The sequence below is a fragment of the Ailuropoda melanoleuca genome, chromosome 7 (genome assembly GCF_002007445.2).
Source record: "Ailuropoda melanoleuca isolate Jingjing chromosome 7, ASM200744v2, whole genome shotgun sequence".
In the NCBI taxonomy this organism is placed as follows: Eukaryota; Metazoa; Chordata; class Mammalia; order Carnivora; family Ursidae; genus Ailuropoda; species Ailuropoda melanoleuca.
This window is the reverse complement of record NC_048224.1, coordinates 110,235,776-110,252,555: the sequence shown is the minus strand read 5'-3', so window position 1 is coordinate 110,252,555 and position 16,780 is coordinate 110,235,776.

Here is a 16,780-nt window from a genome sequence, read left to right as displayed (position 1 = left end):
ACTTGCTATGAAGCTTTAATAAGTAATAAGGCTATACAGTATCAGAAAAGTAGGTCTTTTTTAATTCATATGAAGCTAAAGCAAATATGTATATATATATGTGTATTTATGTGTGTGTGTGTATATATATATATATATATACACACACACACACATACACAAACACACTGTCAATCAGGAAAAATAAATTCTTTTCTAGTGCAAATATGTTAAGTAGTACATTTTTCTTAAATCTTTAGACCATGTTGAGTTATTCAAAGGTTTTAACACTTCTTCTTTCATTCAATAAATAAAAGTGAATTTGACTGTTCAAGCCATTAATGGTAATGATGGGTCTTATTAGCAACCAACATTTTGCAGCTATTCTTAGGATAAATTTAGCTAAACTCAGCATGTCAAATTAGAGCAAAAATCTGATACGTTTTCTTCCTCTTCTCACATTATAATGACTTCTCTACTGTTCTTTACTTTGTGAAAGGGGTGACTGCAGAAAATTGGAAACATTCTTGGGTGCAATCCTTCCCTTTTAAAAGGGTATCCATGTGTTCAAACGGGCACCCAGCTTTAATGCCTGGAACATGCTAGAATTATATTTCACATAAAGCAGTTCTAAATATCAAAGGAACTCAAAAGAAGAGTAGAAAATATATATGCATATACAATACTATTTTATTATTGCTCAATTACTTAGACAGCAATTACAACAATCATAAATATCTCTTGCACCAGTATTAACACCCATAATCAAAGTCTTACTCCACATACTAAATACTACATGGATGTCTTAGCTCAGGTCTTAACCTGAAAACCAGACAGGGTTGGTATGCAGGTGGATCACTTCATAGGAAATGCCAGGGAGCAAAAGCGAAGGACTAGGAAGGAGGACATGATGGTAAATTTTATGTGTCAACTTGACTGAACCATGGAATGCCCAGATATCTGGTCAAACACTATTTTGGGTATTGGGGGAGATGCTTTTGGATGAGATTAACATGTAAGTCAGTAAACTGAGTAATGCAGATTGCTCCTCCCAAATGTGAGTGGGCCTTATCCAAACAGTTGAAGGCCCAAATAAAACAAAATGGTTGACCCTCCAGAAGAGAATTCCTCCTTCTTGACTGCCTTTGAAACTGGGATATTGGCTTTTTTCTACCTTTGGACTCAAACTGAAGCACAGTCTTCTATTTCTTATGCCTGCCAACTCAGGTGGAAGAATCACTCCTTATAATAAATTTATACTTACACAAAACCAGTTGGTTCTGAATCTCTGGGGAACCTAATAGAAATATTAGATAAAAAAGAAATAGGATATAAAAGAAAAGGGAGACAAGACAATGTAAAGACATGTTATTAGGTTGTAAACCAGTGTGGATAACTGATGTTCAATGAAACTGTAGAATGCATCTCAAAGTTTTCCACCAGTAGTTATGAGTTATTATTTACTCTGAGTGTCATGTGTGCTCCCATAATCATTCCATTCCCTAAGCCAGAGAAGCTCCAGGACAGAAAACAAAAGACCAGCATAAAGTTGGTCAAATCCTGTGTAGAACTATTGGCTGAAATCAGAGATGAAGCAGAAAGCACACAGGGCAGTGCACAAGAGGAATTCAGTATAATCTTTGCTTTAAACCACTCTGATCAATTTAAGCCCTTAATTTAGCTCAATTGGTCACAAAGTTTTCTAGGTGATAGTTAACCACAATATATGCAAAAGACTTAACACATAATGGTTAGTGGAACCCATAAAAATTAATTTTCTATACATCTACAATACTCCCACTATAAAATAAAATTTAAAATTGATTACTCTTGCAATAAAATCTGCAAAATATCTAGGAACTAACAAAAATTGATGAAATCTCTATGGAAAAAATGTTAAAACTCTAGCAATCAACACAGAAGATGATCTGAATTAATGGAAAGATACCCCATGCTTTTGAATAGGATGACTCAAATTAATCTATTCATTTAAAGTGATCCTAGGGGTGCCTGTGTGGCTCAGTCGGTTATGTGTCCAACTCTTTTGATTTCGGTTCAGGTCATGATCTCAGGGTCTTAAGACCGAGCTCTGCACGGGGCTCTGCACTGGGAGTGGAGCCTGCTTGGGATTCTCTCTCCCTCTACCCCTCTTCCCCTCAAAAAAAAAAAAGTGATCTTAAGCAAAATTCTATTTTGAGAAACTTCATAAACTAACTATAAAATTTATTTGGAACAATAAAGGAACATGAGTAGTCATTTTAAAATAAACATAAAGCAATATAGTTTTGGGATAGCAACAGATAGACCAGTGGAACAAAATATAAGTTACAGAGAGATGACACATATGAGAAAATGATATACAGAAGACTACAAATACTAGTAGAAGAAAGAACTGTTTAATAGACAGTATTGGAATAACTGGTTCACTATTTGGGAAAAATAAAACTAAATACCTGTGTAAAACCACATAAACACTTGAAATTGGATGCCTATTGAAATAAAGATCTAAATGTGTAATGTAAAACGAATAATGCACCTTTGCAAAATTGACATATATGTAGCTTTTATAGTTTCAGAAGTATAGGAGAGTTTTTGTGACCTAAAGAAGAGAAAGCCCTCTTAAAATTTCAAATATACAATTAGTAAGACAAAATTCAATGATCAACTTGATTACATCAAAATTAGAAGTTTCTATGGATGAAATTCAAGGACATTAAACTAAATGAAATAAGCCCATCACAAAAAGACAAATACTGTATGATTATGCTTATATGAAATAGCAAATTCACAGAATGAGAAAGTACAAATGGTGGTTTCCAGGAGCTGGGGGAGGGGAGAATTGAGAACTGTTATTTATGGGTATGAAGTTTCCACTTTTCAAGTGAAAGTGTTCTACAAATTCTTTCATCCACAATAATATGAATGCGCTTAACACTACTGAACTCCACACCTAAAAATGGTTAAGATGGTAAACATTATATGTATTGTACCACAATTTTTAAATTAAAGTTTCTGTTCAATGAAGGACAGTTAATGAAATGGGAGAAAACATTTGTGATATCAAAAGCTGATAAGAAATTAATATCAAAGTTGTATGAGGAATTTTCAGCAGCATGTAAGCAGATTGGGAGTTGCCACTCCATCCTAACAAGTAAAAAGCTAAACAAACTGAAAAAGCAACAATTCCTCCTAGATCCATAATAGAAGGTCACAGAGCAAACTGCTACCACCAAAATTAAAGAGACCCACCAGGGAATTCAGAGAATCCCAAATCACCTGAACAGGAATCCAGAAGCAGCAACTCCAAGGAGACTCTGTGCTGAGTGCCAAGCCTGATGCGGGACTCAGTCACAGGACCCTGAGATCATGACTTGAGCCGAAACCAAGGGAACCAGGGCAAGGTAAGGAAACCTGAACTGTAATTCACAAATTCCTGGAAGCTCAGAGTGGACAGTCTGAGAGAGAAAAACTCCAGGGTACCCAATCATCAGGGGACCCTACATTTTTGTGAGTTTTAACTCCAGCAGCATTATCTCACAGTAAATACTGGAGACAAATTCCCTGTGCCTCTGGTAGAGGGAGTGGAAAAGACACCATTTTGAAATACCCTAAAGCATTTCTTCTTAACAAGGTCTGCCGGCAGGAGAAACTAATTAATCAGAGCCTGAACAACCTGGAGAAGGGAAATAACCAACTCCAGCTGGGTATAGTTTTCCACGAGGTGAAGGGAAAAACCCAACTCCAGCCCCCTCCATCATCCTTTCATACCTAAGTGGGGAGGAGGCACTGAGAAACGTATAAATTCACAGTTGAAAGGGACAAGGTGACTCAAAGACTGACACCTCATCACAGGACTATGTTTTCCTTTCTCTGATAACTTACCACCACATTACCAATTTACAGCATCTCCTTTTGCCCAGTGTATCATGCCTGGTTATCAAGAAAAAAATGTAAGACATACTAAAAGACAAAAAACAGTTTGAACAGACAATGCAGGCATTAAAACCACAGATATGTCAGGGATGCTGGAATTATCAGAACAGGAATTCAAGACAAACAGCTATGATTAACATGCTATGGGCTCCGTTAAAGTAGACAACATGCAAGAAGAGATAGGCAGGGGCACCTGGGTGTCAGAGTTGGTTAAGCGTCTGACACTTGGTTTCGGCTCAGGTCATGATCTCAGGGTCCTGGGACTGAGCCCCGCATCAGGCTTGGCAATCAGCACAGAGTCTCCTTGAGATTCTCTCTCCCTCTCCCTCTGCCCCTCCTGTTCATGCATGTGCTCTCTCTCTCTCAAATAAATAAATAAATCTTTAAAAAAATAGGGTAGGAAATGTGAGCAGAAAGATGGAAATTCTAAGAAACAAAAAGAAGTCCTAGAGCTCAAAAACACTATAACAAAAATGAAATATGCCTTTCATGGGCTTATTACTAGATGGGATACAGCTGAGGAGAGAATCTCCAAGTCTGAGGATATCTTATTGGAAACATTCAAAACTAAAAAGTAAAGAGAAAGAAGACTGAAAAAAACAGAACAGCATATCCAAGAACTGTGGGACAACGATAAAAGATGTAATAAATATATAATGGGAATACCAGAAGGAGAAGACAGAGGAACAGAACAAATTTTTGTAACAATAATGATGGAGAATTTCCCAAAAACTAATGTCTGATACCAAACCTCAGATCTATAAAGCTCAAAGAAGGCCAAGTAAGATAAATGTAAAAAAAAAACAAAAAAAACAAAAAAAAACCCTACACTTAAGCATATCATTTTCAAACTTCAGAAAATCAAAGATAAAGAAAAAATCCTGAAAAAAAAAAAAAATCAGGGGAAAGCCCCTTACCAGGGGTGCCTGGCTGGCTCAGTCAGTTGAGCTTCCAGCTCTTAATCTTGGCTCAGATCTTTATCTCAGGGTCATGAGTCCAGGCCCCACAAAACCAAAACCAAAACCAAAAACAAGCAAACAAAAACATTACCAAAAGAAGAGCAAAGATAAGAATTATATCTGACTTCTCAGAAATCATGTAGCAAGGAGAGAATGGATTGAAATATTTGAAGTGTTAAGAGTAAAAACATCAATCTAGCATCCTGTACCCTCCAAAATTATCTTTCAAACATGAAGGATGAATAATGACTTTCACAGCAAACAAAAATTGAGCGAATTTGTTGCCAGCATACCTGACTTGCACGAAATGTTAAAAGAGGTTGTTTAGAGAGAAGGAAAGCAATGTAGATAAGAAACTCATCGACATTAAGAAGGCAAGAGCATTGGAGAAAGAATAGGTGAAAATAAAATTAAAACTTTTATTTTTCTTTTTCTTAATTGATCTAATATATAACAGTTTGTTCAAAATAATAGCAACTAGTTATTTAATTACGTATGCTCATGTATGTATATATGTATATGGTTATCTCATATATAATAGGTTTGTAATGTGCAGGTCCACTTACACACAGATTTTTTTCAATAAATACAGTACAGTACTGTAAATATATTTTCTCTTCCTTATGATTTTCTTAATAACACTTTCCTTTCTCTAGCTTACTTTATTGAAAGAATACAGTATATAAGACATGTAACATACAAAGCATGTGTTGGTTGACTATTTATGTTACCAGTAAGACTTCAACAGTAGGTTATTAACAGTTAAGTTTTTGAAGTCAAAAGTTATATGTGGATTTTCAACTATAAGGGGAGTTGGCACCTCTTAACCCCCATGTTGTTCAAGGGTCAAAACTCTATATGTAGTTATCTATAAGTAAGATGAATGACAGTAATGATACAAGAGACAGAAAAGAGGAATTAGCATTATTCTGTTATTATAAAGTACTTGCACTTCCCATGTAGCAGTACAGTTTTATATGATATTAGATTTGCATTAGTTATAAATGTATATCACAAACTCTAGGGAAACCACTAAAATAAGTAAAAAAGTAAAACTGGAATGCTAAGAAAAGAGAAAATGGGATCATATAATATGCTCCATTAAAAGCACAAAAGACTGAAAAAGTATAGAAGAAAAACAGAGGTTGTCAGAGTGGATCAGAAATTAAGACCCAACCTATTTGCCCAAAAAATACAAAAGCACTAATTTAAAGGGATACATGCATCCCTATGTTCATAGAAGCATTATTTACAATAGACAAATTATGGAAGTGCCCTTCAATAGATGCATGGATAAAGAAGAGTGGTACATACATACAACAGAATATTACTCAGCCTTAAAAAAGAATGAAATCTTACCATTTGCTACAATATGGATGGAGCTAGAGAGTATGATGCTAAGCAAAATAGTCAGAGAAAGACAAATACCATATGATTTCACTCATATGTGGAATTTAAGAAACAAAACAAACAAGCAAAGGGAAAAAAAGAGAAAGAGACAAACCAAGAAGTGGACTATTTTTTTTTAAGATTTTATTTATTTGTCAGAGAGCAAGAGAGGGAGGGAGCACAAGCAAGGGGAGCAGCAGTCAGAGGCAGAGGGAGAAGCAGGTTCCCCACCAAGCAAGGAATCTGATGTGGGACTCAATCCCAGGACCTTGGGATCACAACCTGAGCCAAAAACAGATGCTTAACTGACTGAGCCACCCAGGTGCCCCAAGAAGTGGACTCTTAACTATAGAGAACAAACTGATGGTTACCAGAGGGGTGGGTGGGGGATGGATGAAATAGGTGATGGGATTAAGGACTGCATTTGTCATGATGAGCACCAGATGACGTATGGAAGTGTTGAATCACTATGTTGTACACCTGAAACTAATATAACGCTAAGTATAACTATACTGGAATTAAAATTTTAAAAAAGAGAACAAACAAAAACAAGACCCACCCATATGTTTTCTACAAGAAAATAAATTTAAATATGAAGACATATATAGAATAAAAGTAAACGGATGGAGAAAGATATGCCATGCCAACACAAATTAAAAGAAAGTGGGAATAGCTATATTACTTTCAGACAGAGCCATATTTACTGCAGGGGAAGTTATCATGGATAAAAAGTGGCTTTATATATGATAAAGGGATCAATTCCCCAAGAAGATATAATGATTCTTAATGTGTATATGCCTAACAATAAAGCATCAAAATACATGACAAATTGCATGAAGCAAAAACTGAAAAACCCCAGGGAGAAACCCATGAATCCACTCTGATAGTTGTAGACTTTAATACCCCTCTCAGAAATAGATCCAGCAGATATAAAATTATTAAGGACATATCTGAACTCAACAATACCATAAATCAATTGGATATAATGGACATCTCTAGACTGTGATATAGCAACAGCAGAATACACATTCTTCTCAAAATATCAGGAAATATTCACCAAGATAGACCACATTTAGGGTCATAAGACACACATTAACAAAATAAAAAAAAAATCATACAAAGTCTGCTCTCAGACCACAGTGGAACTAAACTAGAAATCAGTAACAGAATGATGGGTAGAAAATCACAAAATACTTGGAGATTAAACAACAGACTTCTAAATAATACATGAGGCAATGAAAAAATCAAGAGAATTTAAAATATTTTTAATTAAATGAAAATGGAAACACAATTTATTAAATTTATGGGATATGGTGAAATCTGTACTAAATAGGAAATTTATAGCATTGAATGAATATATTTAAAAAGGAAAAAAATGGGGCACCTGGATGGCTCAGTCGGTTAAGTGTCTGCCTTTGGCTCAGGTCATGATCTCAGGGTTCTAGGACTGAGCCCCACCTGGGGCTCTCTGCTCAGCAGGGTGTCTGCTTCTCCCTCTCCCTCTGTGATCTCTCTCTCTCTCTCAAATAAATAAATAAAATCTTTTTTTAAAAAGATCTGAAATCAATCACCTAAACTGCCACCTTAGAACACTAGAAAATGAAAAGGAAATTAAATCCAAAGGAAGCAAAGAAAAGAAACAAAATTAGAACAGAAATCGATGAAATAAAAAAACAGAAAATAGAGAAAAACAACAAAATCAAAATCTAGTTCTTTGAAAAGATCAATAAAATCAGTAAGCCTCTAGCCAGGAAAACAAAGAAATGGAGAACACAAATTACTCATATCAAAAATTAAAGAGGGTACATTACTCTAATCTTACCTACATTAAAAGGATAATCAAGGAATACTATGAACAACTCAATGCCAATAAATTTGATAGCCTAAATGCAATGGAGCAGTTCCTCAAAAGATACAATCTGCCAAAACTCACGCAAGAAGAAGTAATCTCATTGGCATATATCACTAAGGATTTTAAATCAGTAAGTTTACTGTTTACTCCAACTTGCCTTGCCTTTCCTGTGAAAAACTCAGTAGAGGCTCGGCTCTAAATGTTCCCCTGGCTCCTGTTTTCTGTCACCTGACTACTACCTGGTATTTCCCCTGTGGACCTGCATGGCACAAGGTGACCCCCACTTCTGGAACCCGTTAGCATGAAAAATGCCTTCCTTCCAAGCCCCCATCTTGCTTCTTCCTATGGCCATCCTGACTTTACCTGATTGTATCCAACACCTACATTCTTAGGACAGTCACATATGTGTTTAATTTGTAAAAATTAATCAAGTTGCACTCTTGTAATTTCTGTACTTTTTCAGTATGCAGTCTATAAATCAATGAACAGTTTTTTCCAATTTTTTAAATCCCAACTTTCATATTAAAATTCAAGCTATTAAAACTCCATGAATATTATTTTCTGTCAGAGTGTGTGGAGTTAAGACTCAGAGCCCACACATCATTCTCTGCAGCTAAATAGATTATAAATCAGGAGTTTCATTTCAATATTTTCAAGTCAGACAGTTACATTAAGTAAACACATTGTTTCAATGTTAAAACTTGCTTAAGTTGTTTGCTTGTTTATTCACAGTGACAAGTCATGGAGCTGAAGAAAAGAACACCAGTTTTAAAGACTGCCATAGATGGGAACAAGTCCTGGTTCCCCCCGTCTTATCTCTAAAGTAGAGATAACATAGGTTATTGTCCTGTGGCAATGATGTACAGAAGCACAGTAATACAATACCTAGCACATTCTAGAGTAATAGTAATGATTTGCATCAAGTTTCCCACTGTATGTTAGTTGTCCCCACTGCGTGTACAGGTATATCTGCATTCATCAACATAACCTCCTCATTTGAGAGCCACTATCCCTCTCTGCATTACAATCAGAACTCTGTCACCCCACGAAGAGATTCTTCCTACAGTGGCCTGGGCATTATGTATTCCTTCATTTCTGATATGTCTACACAATTATTATTGCCATTCCCTCAGGCTATATTCTTAAGACCTATCACCTCATTAAAATAAGAAAAAAAATGTTCTCTCCAGATTGCTGTTTGCCCATTCCATCTCCAAAACATTTTTTCTAAAGATATTCCCTCTGTAGTATCTTCTCTATTAGTACTCACTTACACGTTTTTCATTCAACAATTATAAACTGAGTACCTATCTTGAAGCATCCCTTGCACACGCTGAGAAAGGAGTGAACAAACCTCAGTCTCTCTGCTTTTAGGAGTTTATTTCTTATGTGAATGACAGAAAAATAAAAGAGCCAATACTGATCATATGAAAGTGCTATTAAAGGCTTAATATAGAGAGTACAGACAGTTATGAAACAACCACCCGATTCAGTCTAGAATGTCAGCATAGATTCCACAGAGAAGCTGAAATCTGGTGGGATGCCTGGGGATGAAGTGGAGATTAGTGGGGCACAGGAGAGCAGAGATCATGAGGCACATCAGAGGATACAGCACTGTGCTGCTGATCGGAGGCGGGAGAGCATATGGCTTATTGAAGAAACTGCAGCAAGCTCAGGGCAGCTGGAGCACACAGGGCCAAGTGCTGAGGGAAGAGATCAGAGTAGGACCACATATATAGCAGCTCCTTTCTCCCAGCATTTTGCCCTAAACAGTAGTCTATGAACCAGTTGTTTCAGTTAATTTTTTTCTTTTTTCTTTTTGGTAATGATTTATTTATTTATTTATTTATTTATTTGAGAGAGAGACATAAAGTGGAGGAGGGGGCAGGGGGAGAGAATCTTCAAGCAGACTCCCTGCTGAGGGTGAAGCCTGAGGAGGGGCTAGATCCCATGACCCATGAGATCATGACCTGAGACAAAACCGAGAGTCAGACGCTTAATCTACTGAGCCATCCAGGCACTTCTCAGTTAATTTTTTCAAAATGATTAATGCATCAACAAATATTTCTTTGGAATCTATTTTATTCCCCACACTGTGCCAGTCTGCAAGAATACAATGAAGATAAGCTGAAGTCCCTGCCCTCATCAAGTTTACATTCTAATGAAGGAGGTGGGCAATAAGCAAGTCAATAAATTAATGAATTTATTAAAATGCTAATTATTGCCCTAAAGGAAATAAACAAGGAACTGTGATAAAGATGAAAAGGTGTGGGAGACCTTTTAGAGAGGGCTCAGCGAGGCCTCTCTTAGGAAATAACATTTCAGCTACGTTCTGCATGTTGAGGAGCCAATCACAGAAACAACCAGGGAAAGAGCAACATAATTCAAGAGGCCATGCTGCTAAACAGCCAGGTGTGATCCTGGAACCAAAGATCGCCAGAGTGACAGGTGCATGGGATGCAAGAGACATGGCATGAAATGGAGTCAAATCATTCAGGAGTCAGTATGGAATTTATATTAAGGCTAAAAGGAAGCAACCAAAGAGTTTTACAGAAGTGGCATAATCTGGTTAACATCTTACTACAAACTTTCCTGAGAAATTCTTGAAAGTTTAGCATATGGCTAGTGCTCAAAAGATATGTTAGATAAGTGAACGTATGAATGAATAAATGAGTGAATGAATGAATGACTGGATGAATGAATGAATGAATGAATGAATAAAAAGTTTGTTCCACATTCTATAAACTGAAACTTTCCATTAATGGTCAGTCTTTTTCGGAAGCTGGAAGAGGATGTGCTCCAACAAAACAAGGATAAAAACCAAGAAAGAAAAAGACATGAGGTCCAGGAAATAGTGAAAGGGAACACCAGGGTACTATTGGCTAGCAGACCAAGGGATCTGCCAACCTTGATAGAGGGATAGCTGGTTGAATGCCTTCCAGGAAAGAAATGCAACTAATAATTATGCTTGGCCATATCAGCTTTGTTGAGCATTTTGAAAATAAAAACTAGAGGGTATTATGCTAAGCGAAATAGGTCAATCAGAGAAAGACAATTACCATATGATCTCACTCATATGTGGAATTTAAGAAACAAAACAGAGGATCATAGGGGAAGGGATGGAAAAATTAAAAAGACAAAATCAGAGAGGAAGACAAACCATACAAGACTCTTAATCATAGGAAAAAAACTGAGGATTGCTGGAGAAGAGGAAGGTGGGGAATGGGGAACTGGGTGATGGACATTAAGGAGGGCATGTGATGTAGTGAGCACGGGGTGTTATAAAAGACTGATGAATCACAGACCTGTACCTGTGAAACAAATAATATGTTATATGTTACTTAATTGAATTTAAACTTTTAAAAAGGCTTATATGATACAATAAAAATGCATGTTTCATTTTTTCATATTTTCAATTTTTAAAAAATAACAATGTGCTTTGTTATTTTTAGGAATAGTAATTATTTTCAAAATAATGAATAAATGATATCTTTAGGAAACTAGCACTGGTTTAAGGGGATTGGCCATTTGATTCCTTTAGCTAAATCTGTAAGTTGCCAATATATTTTTAACCAAACAAAATAAGTTGGAAATGATGAATTTACAAGTTTTGAAGTTGTGCATTTAACCGGTTTCTTTCATGCGTGAAGTAGAAGCATACACATTAATTAACAAGTTCTCTATAGTTTTACTGTGATTATTTTGGTTATTATGATTAAATGAACTCAAAGCATACGCTAAAATGAAACAAAAGAAAATGTATTAATACCAGAGAATACTGAAACACATCCAAATGAAAAATGCAAATATTAATATTAACTCTAAGGAAGAAAAAAATAGAAAATGGAATATCACAGTACATCAATTAGCTGACAGCATATTGGCTGATCTAGGCATAATTTAGCATTGGCTGTTACTAATTCAACTACGTATATATAGCTGCTGCTGGGAAGCAGGACTAGGAATGGAAAGAGGTGAGACATTTGGGAAAGTATGTTCATCTATTACATTTTCATGCCAAGTCTCTGGCCTTCCTGTCTTGCTTCCTTCCTTATTTACTGCCACCACACTCTAGCTCCAGGCCAGTTCCCTTGGCTCCCTTGTCCCTTCGCCAGACCCAATTCGAGAAGTGATACTAAGAACTAGGAGGATCGGTAGGGGAAGAAAGGGATAAAGAAAAGGGGGGTAATCAGAGGGGGGAATGAAACATGAGAGACTATGGACTGTGAGAGGCAAACTGAGGACTTCAGAGGGGAGGGGGTGGGGGAAGGGGATAGCCTGGTGATGGGTAGTAGGGAGGGCACGTATTGCATGGTGCACTGGGTGTTATACGCAACTAATGAAGCATCAAACTTTACATCGGAATCTGGGGATGTACTGTATGGTGATTAACACAATATAATAAAATAAAATTTAAAAAAAAAATCAAAAAAAAAAAAAATCTGATCAAAATTTTTAACCATTTATACAACTTCTGGTCCCAATCTATCCAAACTGGTTCTAAATTCATTTTACTTGTTCACAGTGTTTCATGTCTGTGGCACATGCCTTGGTTATTTATATATCTTACAGATCTATGAGTATTACTCTTTACTCATTTTTCTTCCCTAAAGACTAAAAGTACAATATAAGAATATCAAACTACCTCTACAGAATTTCCCCCTTTAACTAACCTGAAAGAAATTAACTCTGAAAGAGGTTTCTGTAAACAGATAAAGAGGCAATGTTTCCCTATCACTGTTCTATGTTCAGTATTTTTCCTGTTATGCCCATAGCAATTATTTCACATATTTTCCGTTTCCAATCCATGTTAGCCCTATTAAAGAAAAAAATTTAATGTAAAAACTTAAGTCACCTTTTAATTTGAGGATTATTATATATATATTATATATATATATTATATATATATATATAATATATATAAAGTTAAGTTGGTATTAATGGTTTGCCAAAAATAGTATAAATTCCCATAATCACATCTAGGTATAGGCCACCTCACAGGGGCCATTCATAAATTATGTGTAGTATCTAATGTTTAAACATGAAGCCAATAATTTCATTTTAAAATTAAGGTTATGGCATTTCAAGTATATTTCTGGAATTCTAATTAACACAAGCTAATGAATTGAGCATTGGGGCCAACGACACCATTAGAAGAAGCTAATGAAAGCCCAACAGAATGTAATTATCTTTCAATACAGGAATACTTGAAGGGACCATTACTATTTCTAAAGCATATGACAACGTGATCTAGTGTATAGAAATGATGACTTCATCTACTGTCAAAGGAAAGCCCCCTGAGGGCAGATTTTTGCTATACTTGTCAATGCTCCATCCCCTGTGCCTTAAAATAGTGGGGGCATTTAGTAGGTACTCAAAATTGTTTTAAATTAGTGAATAAAAAGATGATGTGCCACATTCTACTGACACTTTATAAGACCAACTACACTTCTGTTCTATAGAAAAACTAAATTCAGTTATCAAAATTGGGGCTTCACTAAGAATTAGAGCCCCTTCTGAGTCATCAAAAGTAATAGGGGATTCACATTATATTACAATTTAGTAACCAACTGCATGCTATTGTATTCCAACACTTTGATCAGTGGCTGGGCTTCAAACTAGATAAGGAATATTAATGAAGTTTTTTGGTTAGACATTTATTCTTCCCATTGCTTAAAAGAGGTCTACAAACTTGTATTCCTCAATCTAAATCCAGTTTTCAGATATATTTTGTTTGGTCTTTACAGTATTGGTGTATATACATGGTCTTTTAAAAAATTGAAATGGTTGTCAAAAGTCACAAATCACATAAAATTTTAAATTTGTGGAATCTCTCCAAAAAAAATGTATAATATCTGACAACACCGAATTTGAATTGTGCCCAAATTCCCAAATGGAATCAACACAGCAGGAGCTGAGTAACACTGCTGCTTTTCCACAGAATGCGTATTTCTGTGTGGCCATACTTCTTACCCTCTCTTTTGTCTGCCCAATCAGATGTTCATTATGGTGTTCAGACTATTGATTCTTGGGAGTATAATTTTAAAAGAATGCTAACTATTTCCCTTTGTACTCTTCAATCTTTAACATTATCTGCAGGAATTCCAAATTTGTAAGTTCTGGCCTGAAGGATAAAGTACTATTGCTTTAGTACAGCAGACCTGTTTACTCCAATCTCATTTACTTAATAAAATTTTATGCTTTATTTCAACAACTCCTGCACATTTCTTACCAGAGTAATTTTTAGTTACTTAAGATTTTTCATTGTTATTGGCATAGAAATGTTTACCATTTTATCTTTTAGCTGGATATTACCTCTAAATAGGGTAGACATTGATATTTCTTATGTTTGTCTTGTGTCTTTCTATTATCTTGAACGCCTTTATTATTGTTAAGAGTTTAATTAATTCTTGGAATTTCCAGTTACATATAGTCATACTGATTGAAATACTAATTTGAATCTTCATTTGTAAAAGCTATATCCCTTATTCAAATATCTTTGTTTTTAATGGGCATATAGATATGATAAATTACATTAATAGATTTCCTGAAAGAAAATTTTCATTGCATTTGGGATAAACCTTTTATAGTGAATGATTTCTTAATGTGCCATTTAATTCAGTAAATATTATTTATATGATATTAGTTTAATCTTTTTATTGGCTAAATTACTCGGTATCATACTGAACTTGGCTTATATATCATGTGCTTAGTGAGGCCTTCCCTGACCATGCTATATAAGTAGATTCCTTATTATTCACCAACACTACAACCTATTTGCCTCCTTCAAAGTCCTTCATATAATTAGTAATTATTTATCTGTTTCATGGTAAATGTTTCATTGTTTAGTTCTGATGTACACATTATCTGACATAAACATGGTATACTTAAATTAACATTACAATAATATTACCTAGGGGCGCCTGGGTGGCACAGCGGTTGGGCGTCTGCCTTCAGCTCAGGGCGTGATCCCGGAGTTATTGGATCGAGCCCCACATCAAGGCTCCTCTGCTGTGAGACTGCTTCTTCCTCTCCCACTCCCCCTGCTTGTGTTCCCTCTCTCGCTGGCTGTNAAGCGTCTGCCTTCAGCTCAGGGCGTGATCCCGGAGTTATTGGATCGAGCCCCACATCAGGCTCCTCTGCTGTGAGACTGCTTCTTCTTCTCCCACTCCCCCTGCTTGTGTTCCCTCTCTCGCTGGCTGTCTCTCTCTGTCAAATAAATAAATAAATAAAATCTTTAAAAAAAAAAACCACAATAATATTACCTAATTAATAGTCTTCAAATTTTGCGAATTTGGATACTAAAACCGGTAGGTAAATGTTTTATGGCAAGCAGGACACTGACATAATTTTTTGTGTGCTCTACAAGATCCTTAAGAATCACATAGAGAAAAGTAGTAACTTTACAGTGAAGAAACCTGGCAACATCACGCTAACCAAGAGATTAACGTAACATCATCAGTAGTGGAACAAATCAACATCATGTGCCTACTGGTATCTTGCAGTGAGGAAGACAATATTGTATCTTTCTGCATTGCCCCTCACCCTTCTCCAAAATTACATAACCTTAATCTAATATTGAGGAAACATCAGACAAACCCAATTTCAGGAAAATTCTATAAAATTCCTGGCCTGTATTTGTTTAAAATGTCAAGGTTATGGGGAAAAAAAGACTAAAAAACTATTTCAGATTAAAGAAAACTAAAAAGAAAACATGATAATAACTAATTGCAATAGACTACCTTCAATTGGATACTTGGTCCAGAATTTTTTTTTTCGTAACTTTATTCTTTTGCTCTTATCTGCTTTCCTGATCACGGATAGTTTGCTCAGGGAAGGGTNCTGCTTTCCTGATCACGGATTTTGCTCAGGGAAGGGTGGGTAGAAAACAAAAAGTGTTCCAATTGAAAAGAAATTTCATATGTTGGCTATCTGAAAAGATCCCTCATACATGCTTCCCCCCAAAAATGGTGCACTGAATACGTGGAAACAAGCTGAAATTTAGATGAGAAGGTGAATGGCAGGTGAATGAAGTAATCTTGAAATAACAGCTTAAAGAGTGACAGAAGAAGATTAAAAGGTGTCACTGCAGCACCTGCCAATGTCTCATCATCTCTAGATTAGACAGTGAAAGCAATAAGGAAAAAATAGAAAGTAAACATTGCAGAATACAATAAGAAAGAAAACCTCAGCCATCAGGTTTGCGTGGATTCTTTCAATAGAAGCAGACACTGCTTTTCATGACAGTTCTGAGCAGTCAGGAAAACGAAGGAGGCCCATGTTGGGAATCTAACCTGGCCTTGGCTAGACCAAGAAACTTGGAATCATAACCCGGACTGTTGTTCTGTGTTCTGCATGTTGCTGACAGCTCTCCTATCCTAATTCGCCCTCCATCCAGGTTGCCAAAAATCAGGAAAGGAGCATGAAATTATGATTTACAACTTGTGATGACACTGTCAAACAAATGCTTTTTTCTTCCTGAAAGACTTCCCAACCCTAAAAGTTTCAGCCTGTCATTTATAAGTCAAAAATTTGCAGGCACAGGATTTAAAATTCTGCAGTGAAGAAAGGGAGCTGACATTTCCTGTATCTTGCTAGTGCATCTTTCTTCAAAACAGCTTTACAGATGAAGACACAGAGGCTCAATAATTTAAATCACATTTAAAAG